This window comes from Schistocerca serialis, chromosome 1 (genome assembly GCF_023864345.2).
Source record: "Schistocerca serialis cubense isolate TAMUIC-IGC-003099 chromosome 1, iqSchSeri2.2, whole genome shotgun sequence".
NCBI classification, from domain to species: domain Eukaryota; kingdom Metazoa; phylum Arthropoda; class Insecta; order Orthoptera; family Acrididae; genus Schistocerca; species Schistocerca serialis.
The window spans coordinates 517,178,738-517,196,104 of record NC_064638.1 but is presented as its reverse complement, the minus strand read 5'-3'; the positions used below and the strand labels follow the sequence as shown (position 1 = coordinate 517,196,104).

The 17,367-nt window shown below is 45.3% G+C and overlaps 1 pseudogene; it reads right to left on the bottom strand.

The window, feature by feature from the left end:
- Positions 1–16,905: 16,905 nt before the first annotated feature.
- On the bottom strand, positions 16,906–17,023 carry LOC126425284 (5S ribosomal RNA; annotated as a pseudogene).
- Between the last annotated feature and the right edge of the window lie 344 nt (positions 17,024–17,367).

Genomic DNA, 17,367 nt, shown 5'->3' with positions numbered 1-17,367 from the left:
TCCCATGTCCCCAGACCTCAGTCCGTGCGATTATTGGCTTTGGGGTTACCTGAAGTCGGAAGTGTATCGTGATCGACTGACATCTCTAGGGATGCTGAAGGACCACATCCGACGCCAATGCCTCACCATAACTCCGGACATGCTTTACAGTGCTGTTCACAACATTATTCCTCAACTACAGCTATTGTTGACGAATAATGGTGGATATACTGAGAATTTCCTGTAAAGAACATCATCTTTGCTTTGTATTACTTTGTTATGCTAATTATTGCTATTCTGATCAGATGCAGTGCCATCTGTCGGACATTTTTTGAACGTTTGTATTTTTTTGGTTCTAATAAAACCCCATGCCATTCCAAGCACGTGTGTCAATTTGAACCTCTCCATCTACATTATTCAGAGATTTATTGAGTTTTCAAATTTATACTGACTTTTTGATCACCTGGTAGAACTACGGAACTGGCTTAGAAAACAGCACGTAGGATATTGGACCAAGGTCCATAAACAAAAACATGATAAGGTAATGATGCCCAAGCCATGTTTTAAAAGAAGCTCTGTAATCCTGGGATTAAACGGAAAGAGATCAAACTCATTACTGGACTGATGAACGGCCATGGGAACTTCAAAAAACACCTACACACAATGGGTGTAATGGAAGAGGACCCTATATGTAGGATCCGTGATGAGGGTGAAGAAACTGCATCACACCTAATCTTTGAATGCATGGCATTGGAGAGTAAAAGATACAGAATCTTCGGGACAACTAGACCTGAAGAAATTGTGTCTAACAAAAAACTGGTAGAGGGCCTCCATGCATTATTTAAGGGCACTGGTTGGCTTTACTAGATATACAGGGAGCGATACCGCACAATAAACCTAGTTTCGGTCCGGGCAGTGGCGGGTCACACCTAAGCTGTTTTAGCTCTATTGTTAAAATCAATCAATCAATCAACCGTAGACGACGTTCTGGACGTCCAAGCAGCACAGGCGCGCGCCAGGATCCCCATATTGTAAGGGCAGCAGTGGCAGATCGTACAGCTACCACAGCACAGATAAGAGGGCTTGTGTGCCCAGAGATGTGAACACCAACTGTTGCTATTCAGCTATTAGCATTAGTAGCAGTAACAGTAGTAGTATTAGTGGTTATGGTCACGTGCGTCTCTAGCCCTGTCTTCCACTCACGCCATAGCATCGACTGGTGCCGTCAGAGATTCACTTCGAGTATGGAATGGTACGCCGTGGCCTTTAGCGTTGAAAACAGATTCTGCCTCAACGCAAGTGTTTTGTCACTTGCGCTTACGACGTAGACCTGGTGAGCGCTGCCTCATAGAGTGCATTCGTACAACGCACACTGACCCCTCCCCAGGCCTTATTGTCGGGGGGCGATAAGCTATAACTTCCTTTCACGATTGCTGATTCTGGAGAGGGACGCTAACCAGTGCTCGGTACGTGCAGAATGTTCTTAGACCCGTTCTTTTGCCATTATTGCAGCAGCAAGGTGATGTGTTGTTTCAACACGATAATGCTCACCCATTCACTGCCCGTGAAACTCAACGTCCTCTACAAGGCGTGTAGGAACTTCCCTGACGAGATGATTTCCGGACTCGTCACCAATCGGGCACATGTGGTATATGATGGGACGTGAAGTGATTCGTGCGACTCGTCAACCAACAACTCTTGCAGAACAACGTGAACAGGTCGAGCAGGCGTGACATAACGTATCCCATGACAGTATTCGCCATCTGCGCGAACGACTGGATGCCAGACTCAGCGTCTGCAATGCCGCCCGTCTAGGCCACATCACATAGGAATGCGGGTCCTTCAGCATGGATCAATACCTGTTACCGCAGAATTGCCAGTAATAATTTTATGTACTCCATATGCACTGTTGCAACAATAGATATTGGGTGAATTGGAAACCTGAAAAAAGGTGTACTGTTTTCTTCCGGCAGTGACTCTGAATTGAGAAACTCTCTCGATTTTCACTTATTTAGTTTTTATAACTTTGGATGCCATGTTGTTTATAGACATGTGTTTTCCTTTTTCGGATGATATTTGGAGCCCCAGTCTTTCGGCTGGTTTTTCTAAGACTTTCTATCTTTTACGTTGTTTGAATATCCAGACGTATGATCACCAAGTCGTCTGCATATGGTAAGCATAAGGGCTCTTCCTAAGTTGATTGATCAGTTTCAAGCTCTGATTCCAGTTTCTGCCTGTTTTGGATTACTTTCTTGGATACAGTTCAAAAGTAATGAGGATATACATCAAGTTGTCTCACTCCCGGTTTAATTTCAAAAAGTTCCGAAATTTCTCCTCTGAATTTTACCTTAGATTTTGTACCATTGAATGTTTCACAGAGGGTGCAGTCGTTGTGAGATCCAGACTTTACTTTTTTTTTCAGGATATGGACGACAGAGTTACGATCTACTGAGTCATAAGCTTTTTCTAAATCTACAAATATACAAACCGCTTTCATATTGTAAATTTTATGCTGCCTGAGAATTAATTTCAGACTTAAAATTTGGTCAGGGAAAGATTATTTAATCGATATTCCACTTTCTGAGAAGTACAGGGTGTCCGATAAGACTTTCCCTGATTACATAAATCGATAACTCAGGCTAGAAATAAGATACAAATACGAAACTTGCGTCGAATTGTTTACAACTATCAAAGTTTTTTTTTCTGTTTTAGGTTCGCAGTACGTAAGTAGTGGATGAGGTGCAGTGCCCAAGAAGCCATGTTAACCAATCAGGAGAAGGCACAGTATGTCCTGTGGTACCATGAGACACGATCGCCAACCACAGTGCAGAGACACTTCCAGACAACGTTTGGGAAGCTGTAAGGCAGTCTTTTCTGCGAAGTCCGAAGAAATCGGTGCGAGGGCCTCACGTGAATAACAGATGCCAAAAAGCTGTCTCCATGGCATTTTACACAAACGTTTATTGTTTCGTGCATACAAAGAGAACATTGTTCAGGCCTTGTTGCCCAATGACAGTACACGTCGATATGACTTTGGGGTCGAAATGCTATTACGTATTGAGGACGATGATGGTTATCTTACACGAATTGCCTTTTCCGACGAAGCGACCTTTTCTTTGTCAGTGGAGTAGTGAATCGCCATAATGTGAGCATTTGGGGTTCAAAACCCCCTGGCGAGGTCAAGGAGTGCACCAGAGACAGTCCAAAGGTGAATGTTTGGTGCGCGCTATTGCACGATCGAATTTTCGGGCCATTCTTCTTCGCTGAAGCTACCATCATATCTGCAGTGTATCTGGACATGTTTCAACTGTATGCTGTTCTTCAGCTGCTTCAGTATCACCCCGATGTCTTGTTTCAGCAAGACGGTGCACAACCTCATTGGGGTTGGGACGTCCGTGCCTATCTCGATATGACCTTTCCTGGGCGATGGATTGGTCGTGATGGGCCAACGGTTTGGCCTCCACGCTGTCCTGACATAACCCCATTAGATTTATTTTTATGGGGTTATGTCAAGGAGAGGTCTACCGAACACGTGTACCAGATCTTGAAACCCTGCGGTAACGGATAACCACAGTCGTTGAATCGATCCCCCCAGTGATGTTAGCTAATGTGTGGACGGAAATTGAATATCGCTTAGATGTGGTACGTGCTACCAAGGGTGCTCATGTGGAAGTTTAGTGATGTGTGAAAAAAACTTTGATAGTTTGTAAACAATTAGACACCAGTTTGATATTTGTACCTTACTTCTAGCCTCAGTTATCAATTTATGTAATCAGGGAAAGACTTTTCGGACACCCTGTACATTAAATGACGTATTTCCATTGAATAGTGAGCGAAGGAAAATAAAATTTGACTTTTAAAGAGATTAATACTTCAAACTGAATGTAAACTTTCGTCCTCTGTTTCTTTGTTAAAAGTGTACTTCGCGAAAAAATCTTTTTTATCTCCCTTCCACCCACAGTCAGTGCTTAGAGTTGTGACGTGGTGTGAGAGTACAATGATCACCCAGTAAGCGGGAAAATTATTGAATACTTCTATTTTAAATACTTTTGAGAGTTTTACCAAATTTAGCAAACCTTCCATCACCTCCTTTCCGTTCAGTTAATACATTTATAATATAGGCAGCACATCTCTAGTTTTCGACGTTACAAACCACGTGCAGTAGCATGTGTACCTCCTTGCTGGGTCATCTATTCTTCGCCTTCCGATCACATTCTGATGCTGAGGACTTGTTCACTTTTCACGTACAAAATGTCTTTTCCCTTACTATGGTCTAGTGCACGTAAGACGACCTACACATTTGTCGCTGCAACCACGTGCCGTTGCTTTCTAAAAAATATTACTCAAGTAATTAACTTTTAATAGGGCTAACTGTTAATTGCGTTGTTTTTCCAGGTCACAGCCCTACTGAATCAGCAGCGAGATTCAGCGAAACGTTTACAGATGCGTAATTGCTTCACAAATTTTCTCCGCGAGGCAGATTCCATCACGATAGGCGGCGGATGTGACGGCTTGGCCGTTCCAGAATTTTCGGGAGCCGCAGCGCTTTTTACACTCTGGATGCGTTCTTATCTGCGCCCGCTGTGCTTTCGCTCATTACTACATTAGCGATCGTCATTACCACAAGGGCGGAAAAACAAACTCACGGGTGCGTTGCGGGAGGAACACATATTTTCCTCGTTGGCGGAATTTCGGCTACCTGTGCCATGCATGGTGCAGGCAGGTCATCGCCCACTACGGTACCACCGGAACTTGTTATCGTACAGTTGGAGAAAGATGGGTTACCGGTTTGAGCACCAGGAGCCGAAACAGGACCTCGGCCGGTCACTCAGACGTGAGCAGTCCGACGCGCACGTGGCGTGTTAGCGTGCATCGATAAGTATTTTCAGAAGCGGGAAGGCGGTCGACGCGAGAACTGGACCATGCGGTAGAAGCTGAGACAGCATACGAACCAGAAAAACGACTGAATACATTCGTAAGTGCTGCGTGCAGTGTTCGGGTTAATTCTGCAGAAGTGTGAATCAGGAAATAAGGAATGCATCACAAAATGAGCTCATCAGACAAGGTACGCTGCACAAAAGAATTAGAACATGGGTCTGGGCGACTGTCATATTCCGTTGAGCAATAATTGAGGACTGAGTGTGTTACCAAATTCTACCTTTATTTTTATCAAATTAAGAACACAAGAAAACACCATTATATTCTCATTCAATTATATAACAAGAACTGAAATGTCCGACAGTCATTCATCTAATCAACCTTCTCACTGGACTCTGAGAGCTTCAACAATGTGTATGACCTCCCTGAGCATTTATCACCGCCTGACTGCTCCATGGGATGCTCCATGCTGCAGAGGTGTCCACGTGGTATCTGTTCCAATTCTTCAATGACAGCCCTTCAGAGTTCTTGGAGTCTGTGGTGGAACAGGACGAGCACAAACAACTCTGTCAGCCTCGGCCCACACATGCTCAATGGAATTTATGTCATGACTCGCCGCCGACCATTCCATTACTTCAGTGCCCAGGCTTCTCTAGAGATCCCTGATGATGACCGCTACCAGGGCCTTGACATTATCGTGCCTGAATAGAAATTCAGGGCCAGCACCATATTCAACGGCCACCATATAGGCCAATAGGATCTGCTTGATGTATTGGACAAAATTTGGCAGTAACTGTTCACCATGACATCTCCACACAAGAAAACAGCCATTACCTTTCGTCAGAGGAAATCAGGACTCGTCTGTGAATAACATATTTCACCAGTACCAAATTTGTCAGTTGCATGGGAATAGTGGAACTGAGCTGCGAGATATTGTCGTGTCAAGTGGTGTACGTGACCGTCGAAGAAGTGCAGCTTAATGTACTGCTGTCAGAAATATCCTTTTGCGAGGTATCCGCCTTACATGCAGTTCGTTTCCCAATGTTCATCCGAAAACAGGTTGGTGTGGACTGATTCACAGACAGCAGAAAATCCTATGGGGTCTCAAACTGCTTGCTGTTGACAGGGCATGACACTCGTCTCCGAACTCTGTCGGTTAGGATCTCCTTAAGATCACTGATCTGACGCCGTGTCACAAGCCTGTGAGAAGTCACCCTTTCTTGGGGACACGGTGGACAACCAACTCTAATGCACCAATGGATAGGACAATTTAATTCACAGGTTGGTTGTTAGCAAATCCTAATACGATAGTTCCTTTCTGTTATTCTGTCACGTCTCTACATCGACCTATTTAAACACGAGGGATATTCGGAAAGTAAGTTCCGATCGGTCAAGAAATGGAAGCCACGGTGAAAATATAATAAAGCTTTGCACAGTTGTGTTCGACAGTGTCTCTAGTATCCGTGTCGGTTGCATCACTTCGCAAGGTCCTTTCTCGTAACCTGCTCCTTACAGTACTTACAGTCCGTTGGTCTTTCTAAGATAGAGTTCCAGTGCTCTTGCGGAAGCTACACAGTGACGCAAGGCAGAGAGGGGCAGATATTGGGTCTTCACGTCGGCAAACTCGTCCAACTAGCCTTGTATACTGACCAGTCTCCCTGTGGCTTTTCCAGAGCCTATGCGTGAAATGTGGAGAGATATCGGCATATGCAGCAGTACGACGGAAAGTCTATCCTTTTTGGATCAAACAGATTGCACTTGCAATTTGCACTGCATGAAGATGTGCTTGGTTGAATACAATGTACACAAATGACAACTGCTATCTGTGTACTTCGGTAGAGAACACTGGGACACCAGTACTCATTTCCTCTAATGCACAACATAGCCGACAGGTGGCGAATGACTTTAGTTGTTGTGTACATTGAAAGCTACTATTTCAGACTATGCAATAAGACAATTGGTACCGCCTGTATCAAAATAGATTTAATATACCAGACGTTGATACAAGTGTTCCCCTCATTCTTTTGAGCAGTGCATTAGTCATCCCATTAGATCTAGCATTAGGTGGTCAGCTAACCCTCCACGGCTAACGTAAGTCATAACAGTGAAGTGGTGTACATGTGCCAGTTAATAAACGGAATCTGAATGGAAGGCTTGTCCAGAAAGTAAGTTACGATCAGCCACGAAATGGAAACTACATTGAAAATCAGAAATGTTTTTCTGCGACAGTCGGCTCCACCTTCCAGGTACTTCTCTACATTGTCGCCGCTCCAGCTAGCACATCTGTCGCACAGTTGTACCAACTTTCCAATACCCTCGTAATAAAAGCCAGCCGCCTGTGCTTCTCGCCAATTCTCTACGCTCATCTATAGCGCGTTGTCTGTGCGAAAATATAGTCTTCATAGCCAGCAGTTAATGTGAGCAGAGATGAAACACAGAGGGAGCCAATTACCGGCTGTAGTGCGGGTGATCAAACTTTTCCCATCGAAAACGCTGCAGGAGCATTTTCATTGCCCTGCAGATTGCGACCGAGAATTGTCACGAAGTAGGAACCGTATGACAGTTCTGTAATGTGGGCTGCATAACATCAGGCGAAATTTCTCCCCAGGACCGCATACTTGGCGGCAGACAATATTTTCTACGCATCTTTATGTGCTCACCATGCGCTCAGAACTAAAAAGAGCAAAGTGATTCAACCGACAGGGATACTAGAGACACTGTCGAACACAAATGTGCAAAACTTTATTAGATTTTCACAGTGGCTTCCATTTCTTGACTGATCGGAACTTACTTTCCGCATATCCCTAGTATTTAAATAGATTGACGTAGAGACGTGACAGAATAACTGAAAGGAACTATCGTATTAGGATGTGCCCACAACCAACCTGTGAATGAAATTGTTCTATCCGTTGGTGCACCAGAGTTGGTTGTCCGTGCAGACAAGCACAAAGATTTCCATACACTCTGTCTTCTCTACTGTGTTCTCTACATACACTGTCCCCCATATCTCTTCACGATCTTAACGCTCTTGTCTGAACACCTGTTGCCATCAGAGCAAAATGCTTTTGGTCCCATTCCATCCTTCAGTCACTTCCTCGAAATCCTTTTCAGTAGCAGGAACCCAACTCTGGCATAATCGCCCACATTATATTACAGAACTGAATAACATCTCTAGCTTCAGAAGACAGTTAACGACGCATCTACTGAAGCAACAATAATGTCTATCATTGTTCCTGTACGCGCTCGTCACCCCTGTGCACTATTCTTTCCATCCAGATCTTCCTCGTTCCCCAGTATTCACAGCTGGCACAATCTCCTTAAATTTCCTTTCCCCAGAACTCTCTATATCAGAAAACATATATTTTGTGCACCCACAAATTCTTTTTATCTGTACCAATATCATTATTGTCATTATTATCGTTATTACTGTTATCATTGTTGTTATTGTTATTACTATCATCAGTATCAGTGGCAGCAGCAGCAACAGCACCAGTAGTAGAACCACCGCCAGCATTAACTTCAGTAGTTCACAGTCAGTATTATGTACTCACATTGTTACTAAAGACGCTCAAATGACTTTAATGGTATTTGACTTTAATGGTATTTGTCATACTAAAATTGCTATTTCTTACGTAACTGTATGTGTGAAACCCTGGTCCGATGTAAGAGGGGGCCTGATAGTCCTGATCAGATCAAAATAAATAATGTTTGAATACGGCATTGGTCGTGCTATGTTTGACATAATCACGTCTATTAGATATCTAGGCTTAACGTGTAGAGCGATATGAAATGGAATGAGTACCTAAGGACGGTAGTAGGGAAGGCGAATGATCGACTTTGGTCTGTTGCGAGAATTTTAGGAAAGTATGGTTCACGTGTAAAGGAAACCACACATGGGACACAAATGCGATCCATTCTTCTCGAGTGTTTGGGATCTCCACCAAGTCGGATTGAAGTAAGACGTCTAAGCCATTCAGAAGCTTGCTGCTAGATTCGTTACCGGTATATTCGATCAACATGCGAGTGTTACGGACATGCTTCGTGAACTCAAATCGGAATCCCTGGACGAAAGACGGCTTTCTTTCCGCGAAACACTGTTGAGAAAATTTAGAGAACCAGCAATTGAAGATGACTGCAGAATGATTCTGCTGCCGGCAACGTACGTTTTGCATAAGAATTGTGAGGTTAAGAGAAGGAAATTAGGGCTTGTCGAGGCTTGTAGATAGTCGTTTATCCCTTGGTCTGAGTGTCCTGATTGGGACAGGAGAGGAAATGACTAGTTGTAATACAAGGTACCCTCCGTCATGCACCATATGGTGGTTTACGCAGTGTGTATGTTGATGTATATGTTAATTTTATTTTCATAGAAAATGTCTGGGAATATTTGGAACAGGTAGTGAAACGAGGCCCTCAACATCCCCACAATTTGGTACTTGTACGAGATCTAAACATCAGTGAGTACCTTCAGCTGGGTACACAATACCTGGAGAAACTTCGGGACTACCTTCCTCACCGAACTGATAGGCACGGTGCTACATAGTACTAGCGTGATGTGTCGTGGGGTTTATTATTTTGCATCCGGTATGCTTATTTGGCAATAGGGAATGCTAGGCTCTGGAAAACTAGCTGACGAAGATATGGACCATTCCGGTCTCTGACGTATCTCTGCGGAACATCTTCCTGATTGGGCATGAAGGGGAGGCACTACGCCTTGGCCATACGGGGATGTTACAATCAGAGTGCCATCAGGTGCAAATCTGGCGTTGTGAATGCAAGAAAGGCAAACAGAAATGTTACCATGCATATGGAATTTTCACCTGATGATCGAAACTGAAACTTAATTTTTTTACATCGTAAATTTGGTCCGCATTAACACATTAGCATATCTACGAAGTATCGCTGCCATACTACACTACTGGACATTAACATTGCTACACGAAGAAGAAATGCAAATGATAAACGGGTATTCATTGGACAAATATATTATACCAGAACTGCATGTGATTACATTTTCACGCAATTTGGGTGCATAGATCCTGAGAAATCAGTACCCAGAACAACCACCTCTGGCCTTAATAACGGCCTTGATACGCCTGGGCATTGAGTCAAACAGAGCTTGGATGGCGTGTACAGGTTCAGCTGCCCATGCAGCTTCAACACGATACCACAGTTCATCAAGAGTAATGACTGGCGTATTGTGACGAGCCGGTTGCTCGGCCACCGTTAACCAGACGTCTTCAATTGGTGACAGATCCGGAGAGTGTGCTGGTCGGGGCAGCAGTCGAACATTTTCTGTATCCAAAAAAGCCCGTGCAGGACCTGCAACATGCGGTCGTGCATTATCCTGCTGAAATGTAGGGTTTCGCAGGAATCGAATGAAGGGTAGAGCTACGGGTCGTAACACATCTGAAATGTAACATCAACTGTTCAAAGTGACGTCAATGCGAACAAGAGATGCGTGAGACGTGTAACCAGTGACACCCCATACCGTCACGCCGGGTGATACACCAGTATGGCGATGACGAATACACGCTTCCAATATGCGTTCACCGCGATGTCGCCAAACACGGATGCGACCATCATGATGCTGTAAACAGAACCTGGATTCATCCGAGAAAATGACGTTTTGCCATTCGTGCACCCAGGTTCGTCGTTGAGTACACCATCGCAGGCTCTCCAGTCTGTGATGCAGCGACGAGGGAACCGCAGCCATGGTCTCCGAGCTGATAGTCCATGCTGATGCAAACGTCGTCGAATTGTTCGTGCGGATGATTGTTGTCTTGCAAACATCCCTATCTGCTGACTCAGGTATTGAGACGTGGCTGCACGATCCGTTACAGCCATGCGGATAAGATGCCTGTCATCTCGACTGCTAGTGATACGAGGCCGTTGGGATCCAGCACAGCGTTCCGTATTACCCTCCTGAATCCATGGATTCCATATTCTCCTAACAGTCATTGGATCTCGACCAAATCGAGCAGCAATGTCGCGATTAGATAAACCACAATCGCGATAGGCTACAATCCGACCTTTATCAAAGTCGGAATCGTGATGGTACCCATTTCTCCTCCTTACACGAGGCATCACAACAACATTTCACCAGACAACGCCGGTCAACTGCTGTTTGTGTATGAGAAATCGGTTGGAGACTTTCCTCATGTCAGCACGTTGTAGGTGTCGCCACCGGTACCAACCTTGTGTGAATGCTCTGAAAAGCTAATCATTTGGATGTAACAGGATCTTCTTCCTGTCGGTTAAATTTCGCGTCTGTAGCACCTCATCTTCATGGTGTAGCAATTTTAATGGCCAGTAGTGTATAATTCCTCCCACAATGGACCTCCGTGAGTAACTGCGCTTTGAAACTTCCTGTCAGATTAAAACTGTGTGCCCGACCGAGACTCGAACTCGGGACCTTTGCCTTTCGTGGGGAAGTGCTCTACCATCTGAGCTACCGAAGCACGACTCACGCCCGGTACTCACAACTTTACTTCTGCCAGTATCTCGTCTGCAACCTTCCAAACTTTGCAGAAGCTCTCCTGCGAACCTTGCAGAACTAGCACTCCTGAAAGAAAGGATACTGCGGAGACATGGCTTAGCCACAGCCTGGGGGATGTTTCCAGAATGAGATTTTCTTTTCACTCTGTAGCGGAGTGTGCGCTGATATGAAACTTCCTGGCGGATTAAAACTGTGTGCCCGACCGAGACTCGAGCTCGGGACCTTTGCCTTTCGCGGGCAAGTGCGGAAGTTTCATATCAGCGCGCACTCCGCTGCAGAGTGAAAATCTCATTCTGGAAACATCCCCCAGGCTGTAGCTAAGCCATGTCTCCGCAGTATCCTTTCTTTCAGGAGTGCTAGTTCTGCAAGGTTCGCAGGAGAGCTTCTGTAAAGTTTGGAAGGTTGGAGACGAGATACTGGCAGAATAAAGCTGTGAGTACCGGGCGTGAGTCGTGCTTCGGTAGCTCAGACGGTAGAGCACTTGCCCGCGAAAGGCAAACGTCCCGACTTCGAGTCTCGGTCGGGCATACAGTTTTAATCTGCCAGGAAGTTTCATATCAGCGCACACTCCGCTGTAGAGTGAAAATCTCATTCTGGTAACTGCGCTCTATTACAGCCCCAATGGAGGGTTTGTTGGTCGGTATTTGCATCTTTAGTGGTAGTGGTTTTATGGACATTAGGCCGTAGTCTGAGGTATGTCTCTGTTTCCTTGCGGTGTCCTCAACTAGCTAAACAAGTTTGATTTCGAAAATTAACTCACTATGTCTTATAACTTCTGGGAATGTCTCTGGCTGAAGGAGTCGATACGCTAGGAAAAAACAGCACAGAGACATGCTGTGGGCCACGGACTAGTGTCCATAGTGCCAACGTCATCAAGGATATTACTTCCTGAGTTGCCATATTATCCGACCTCTATTATTATCTTGCATTTCCATTTCAAACTGAAATTAGTCACTAGGATATCAGCTTCCTGTGGTGAGGATCAGAACATGATAATCTTTCGAGGTGTCGCGATGACTGAAGCGCAGGACTTCCTTTCTGGAGGAACAGGTTCCAAATCCTTGTCCGACCATCCAAATTTAGGTTTTATAGTACCTGGCGCCTCAGTCAAGACGTGTGTCTGTCCACGTTATTAAGGACGTTCCTTGGTGCTTGATTTGGACACTGCTATCGACTAGTCGATTCGCCTGAACATTCCTGCTTCGGACATCGCCTCTATCGTAGCGCTGCGAGAGCTTCCTTGTTTGTGTTTAGAGTCGTGTGCGACCTTGTGTACGTCGCACCGTTGTTTGTCTCTCAGCGTTTCGTGTTTGTAACTCAGTTTTGACTCGGCGTTGTCTTGCGCGGTGATGTCGTCCATGGCTCCCAGGTACGTTTCACATATAGGTATCATCAGTTTTAGTCCACGCTGCATGTGCAGTCAAGTTCGTTGGAAATTCATGATTGGCTTGTAGATAGGACCAAGGTAACTTCAGAACAGGTTCACATGGCTAGCTTCGATTGTGAATCGTGTGTGTTTTATGTTAAGTTTCTAGACCTGCTTCAGGTTGACAGGCTCCTTTTGCTACATAGACAAAAATTACCTTTCAGTCATCATGATGGTTCTAGTAGTATGGTCATTCTGGCGAAAGCGGAGGTGAAGTATACGAATTTTAAGGTGTTTAGCCTTCCACCCGAAACTGACAACAGTTTCCGGAAAACCGCCTTGTCTCCGTTTGGGGGCACACGGAGTATATGGAGGGAACGTTGGTCCACCCACCATTGTCCATCACGTCCATGGATGTGGTGGACAAAATGAGGATCCCCTGTCGTTTGCAGATGTTCAAATGGTTCAAATGGCTCTGAGCACTATGGGACTTAACATCTATGGTCATCAGTCCCCTAGAACTTTATTTTTAGAACTACTTGAACCTAACTAACCTAAGGACATCACACACATCCAAGCCCGAGGCAGGATTCGAACCTGCGACCGTAGCAGTCGCGCGGTTCCGGACTGAGCGCCTAGAACCGCTTGACCACCTCGGACGGCCGTTTGCAGGTGTGTGGATGCTGAGTACATATAATTTACACAAACAATTTACACACCGCCGCACAAATTAGTGGCGCTGTGTCGCGGTCTTAAGATTTACTTATGAACAGTGGAAAAGGCTAACTTTAGCACCCGTGACTCCGGAAGTGACAGCCAAAATTCTGAGAAGCAACGCGAGCCATTGCCTGATGTTCGTAGTGCATATCCGCCGTTAACCTTGCATAGGACTTCGCCACTGTAGCTTCCGCCCCGCCGCCATCTCCAATTCGAAACAAGCGTAGACTGACGCAAGATGGTGAGGAATAAGACGACTCCTCCTCGCTTCTCCTCTCGACTGAAAGGATACCGTTGGAGGAGGCCTCTCCCAACCCCTAGTTCAGGCCGGATGATAACATGTAGGCTGCTGTCCTAGATTCGAAAGCATCCAGCACCTCCTCCGACGGGTCTCCCAAGACCGAGAACGCCTCTTCGGCATCACATGAGGAATAGACCTGTTCTGGAACCCGGTGCTATATCGATGGACTGTCTGTAACGTGTTCCCACCCATCTTCTCCCCCCAGATGGGGAAGCATGCCATAGGCCAGTGCTGATCAGAACCAGATCGGCACAAGTGTGCCTGTGGAACACATCGTGACTTTAAAGGACATACTATCAGTTTTCGTTTCAGTTGATTTTCAGGAGCCGCTCACCTGTGGAAGTTTGTGGTGTGTCCTCAGCACCTGATGCTGAATTTCCGCAGAACATCCTCTCCCCCCCCCCCCCCGCCCCCCCCCCCTCTCTCCAAGCACGTTGACTCATGTGGCAGTTGCGCTCCCGCAAAGCTGCAACAAACAGCGTTTTCAACCTGAGCGTGCGGCATCGTGAAAGCAAGAAAAAAAAACAAAGAGGGTGCAAGAAAGAGCTCCAACTCTTTATATTCAGATTCATCTGTTGACTCCAGTATGGACTGTGGTACACGACTTTAAAGATATCTTTCAAGTAATCGATTGAATTGTTTTGGTAATAGCTAGATGCAGGTGTATACCTTTCTTACATTGAATGTGAACATAGACTTGTCGCACAGCGACAATTTGTTTACGATTCATGTGCAGGCTGTTATTTTTTCAAGAAGTATTGTCTGATCATTTTTCTGTTCTCGGCTTGTATTCTTTCCTTAATGTGGTTCCTGGACTATCTACTAGTACTGCGTTGTTTTACAGAGAGGGAATATCACTGACTGATTTCGTAGATCTTGGTAACTGCCGAGAGATAGGCTGCACTTTTTGTGACCTTACTTTCAATCATTTTTATGCCCCTTCAGAATCTGTCCGTTTCACAGATTGCAAGGGTTTTTATAGAGAGGATATAGTTTATTCATTTCGTAAAACTCAGCAGAAACTTCTGTTGGACAGAGATTTTAATTATGTTTTTCTTCCTGTGTATCAGCCTCCCAATTTTAATTTCAGTATGAAACTAGACGATTTGGTGCGCTCTTCGCAAATACGCGATTCATAGATCTGTCTCTAGTCCACTCTCGTCAGGTATACGCATTTCGAAGCTACTACCGGCAGCAGACTTGATTGTTTTTATCTATCTGATTCTGATACCCACTTGTTATACTGATAAGTATGCCGTGGCTGAAACCTTAAATCATGTGGCACAACCAGTAAAACTATGTCGCCTCCCCTGAAAGTTGGGCACATTCTCCTTCAAAAGATCCTTCCCTGGAGATATCATTCGAGAGGTTTTGGCCCGTAGCTTTCGTTCGCAGGACCGTTATCCTTCTGTTATGGAATGGTCGTCAGGGCATACGAAACTATTGCACCGGAAAGTGTTAATGCATTACGGCACTGAGAGGACAATGGATCTCCGTCAGACGCAGGAATTTTATTATTCCGTCTTGCGACAACTTTATGAAGGTCCCTTACGGAATATGGATGTCCACCATGTTAAGGCGAGGCTTATTCAATTACGGAGAAAAAAATGGAAGGATACAGGCTCGATCAAAATCCCACTCATTCCTACAGGATGAATTGACTTTCTTATATTATTTTATCCTGTTGCGGACAGTCGAAAAGATCGTGTATCGTGTCCCTCACTGGCACCGATGGTCATGTACTGACATCCCAACGTGACATTTCCAGAGCGAACTGAAATTACTTTACCGACCTTTATAATGTCAATGCTACTGATAACGTTTCCCTGATGCATTTACTCCTCTTCTGCATTGCATGGTTACTCCCGCATTAAATGGCGAATTTCTGAGTGACTTTACTCGAGATGATATTTATCGCCTTATTTTTGGTTCACCATCGCAAAAACCGACGATATTCCTGAGGAATTTTATGTACATGTTTGACCCCCTACAGGTGATACCATTACGTCATTGGTAAATGTGGTGCTACATGGGTGGGTGGTTTGATTCCTGACAGTTTCAAGGTTGGTAAAATCCTTCTAATTCCGAAGACAACCGGGCGTCCTGACGTTGATAAATTCCGCTCGGTCACACCACTTAATTAAGGTTTCAAAACTGTCTCTGCCGGCCGCGGTGGCCAAACGGTTCTAGGCGCTTCAGTCCGGAACCGCGCGACTGCTACGGTCGCACGGTCGAATCCTGCCTCGGGCATGGATGTGTGTGATGTCCTTAGGTTAGTTGGGTTTAAGTAGTTCAAAGTTCTAGGGGACTAATGACCTCAGATGTTAAGTCCCATTGTGCTCAGAGCCATTTGAACCATTTTTGAAAATTGTCGCTCTGGTGGTTAATAGCCGTTTGTCGATACTGATAGAGAAAATACTTACTTTTCACCAAAGCTGTGTGCCAGGGCGCTTGATCCTGACTTTTACAGTCGAATGCCTGCACGTCCTCTCGGTGGCTGCAATGACTTCTGTTTCTAAAGTTTTGTAGATTTTAATAATGCATTTGACGGAGGCAGTCGCAGTTTCCTGAAGCACGTGCTCAAGGCAGCTGGTCTCAGTCAAACTGTGTGTCAGGTATTATACAATCTTTTTACTGGTATTCAGGCATCTATCCAAGTGAATCGACAATTATTCCCCAGATTATCAAGTGGCTCTGAGCACTATGGGACTTAACTTCTGAGGTCATCAGTCCCCTAGAACTTAGAACTACTTAAACCTAACCAACCTAAGGACATCACAAACATATACACGGCTATACACGGCTACTCCTTCCTTCCTTCTTTCGACACACAACTGGAATATCTGGAAGGGTGCCGTAGAATACCTGTAAGAAATCAACGTTATTTAAGATGTGAAACTGCTCCATATTTTTAAATGAATACCTGACACAATGTAGTTACATTAACTAAAACTAAACCTAAGCTCCTCCCGAACACGCCATGAAGCCCCAACGGCACCGACCGGCCGCCGTGTCCTCAGCCTATAGGCGTCACAGGATGCGAATATGGAGGGGCATGTGGTCAGCACACCACTCTCACGACTGTATATCAGTTTACGAGACTGGAGCCGCTACTTTTCAATCACGTAGCTCCTCAATTTGCCTCACTAGGGATGAGTGCATCCCGCTTGCCAACAGCGCTCGGCACACCGGATGGTCTCCCATCCAAGTGCTAGGCCATCCCGACAGCGTTTAACTTCGATGATCTGACGGGAATCGGTGTTACCACTGCGGCAAGGCCGTTGGTAGTCACATTAACAGGAATACAAATAATATGTGCAGTTCTATGCGGTGACGTATGAATGAAACGAAAACAGAAAAAAATAATGATTCAAATGGCTCTGAGCACTATGGGACTTAACTGCTGAGGAGTATGGATGTAGATGTAGATGAGGTCATCAGTCCCCTAGAACTTAGAACTACTTAAACCTGACTAACTTAAGGACATCACACACATCCATGCCCGAGGCAGGATTCGAACCTGCGACCGTAGCAGTCGCGGGGTTCCAGACTGTAGCGCCTAGAACCGCTCGGCCACCCCGGCCGGCGAAAACAAAATACTTGGTGTCTAGCGAAGGAGTCGCTGATTTG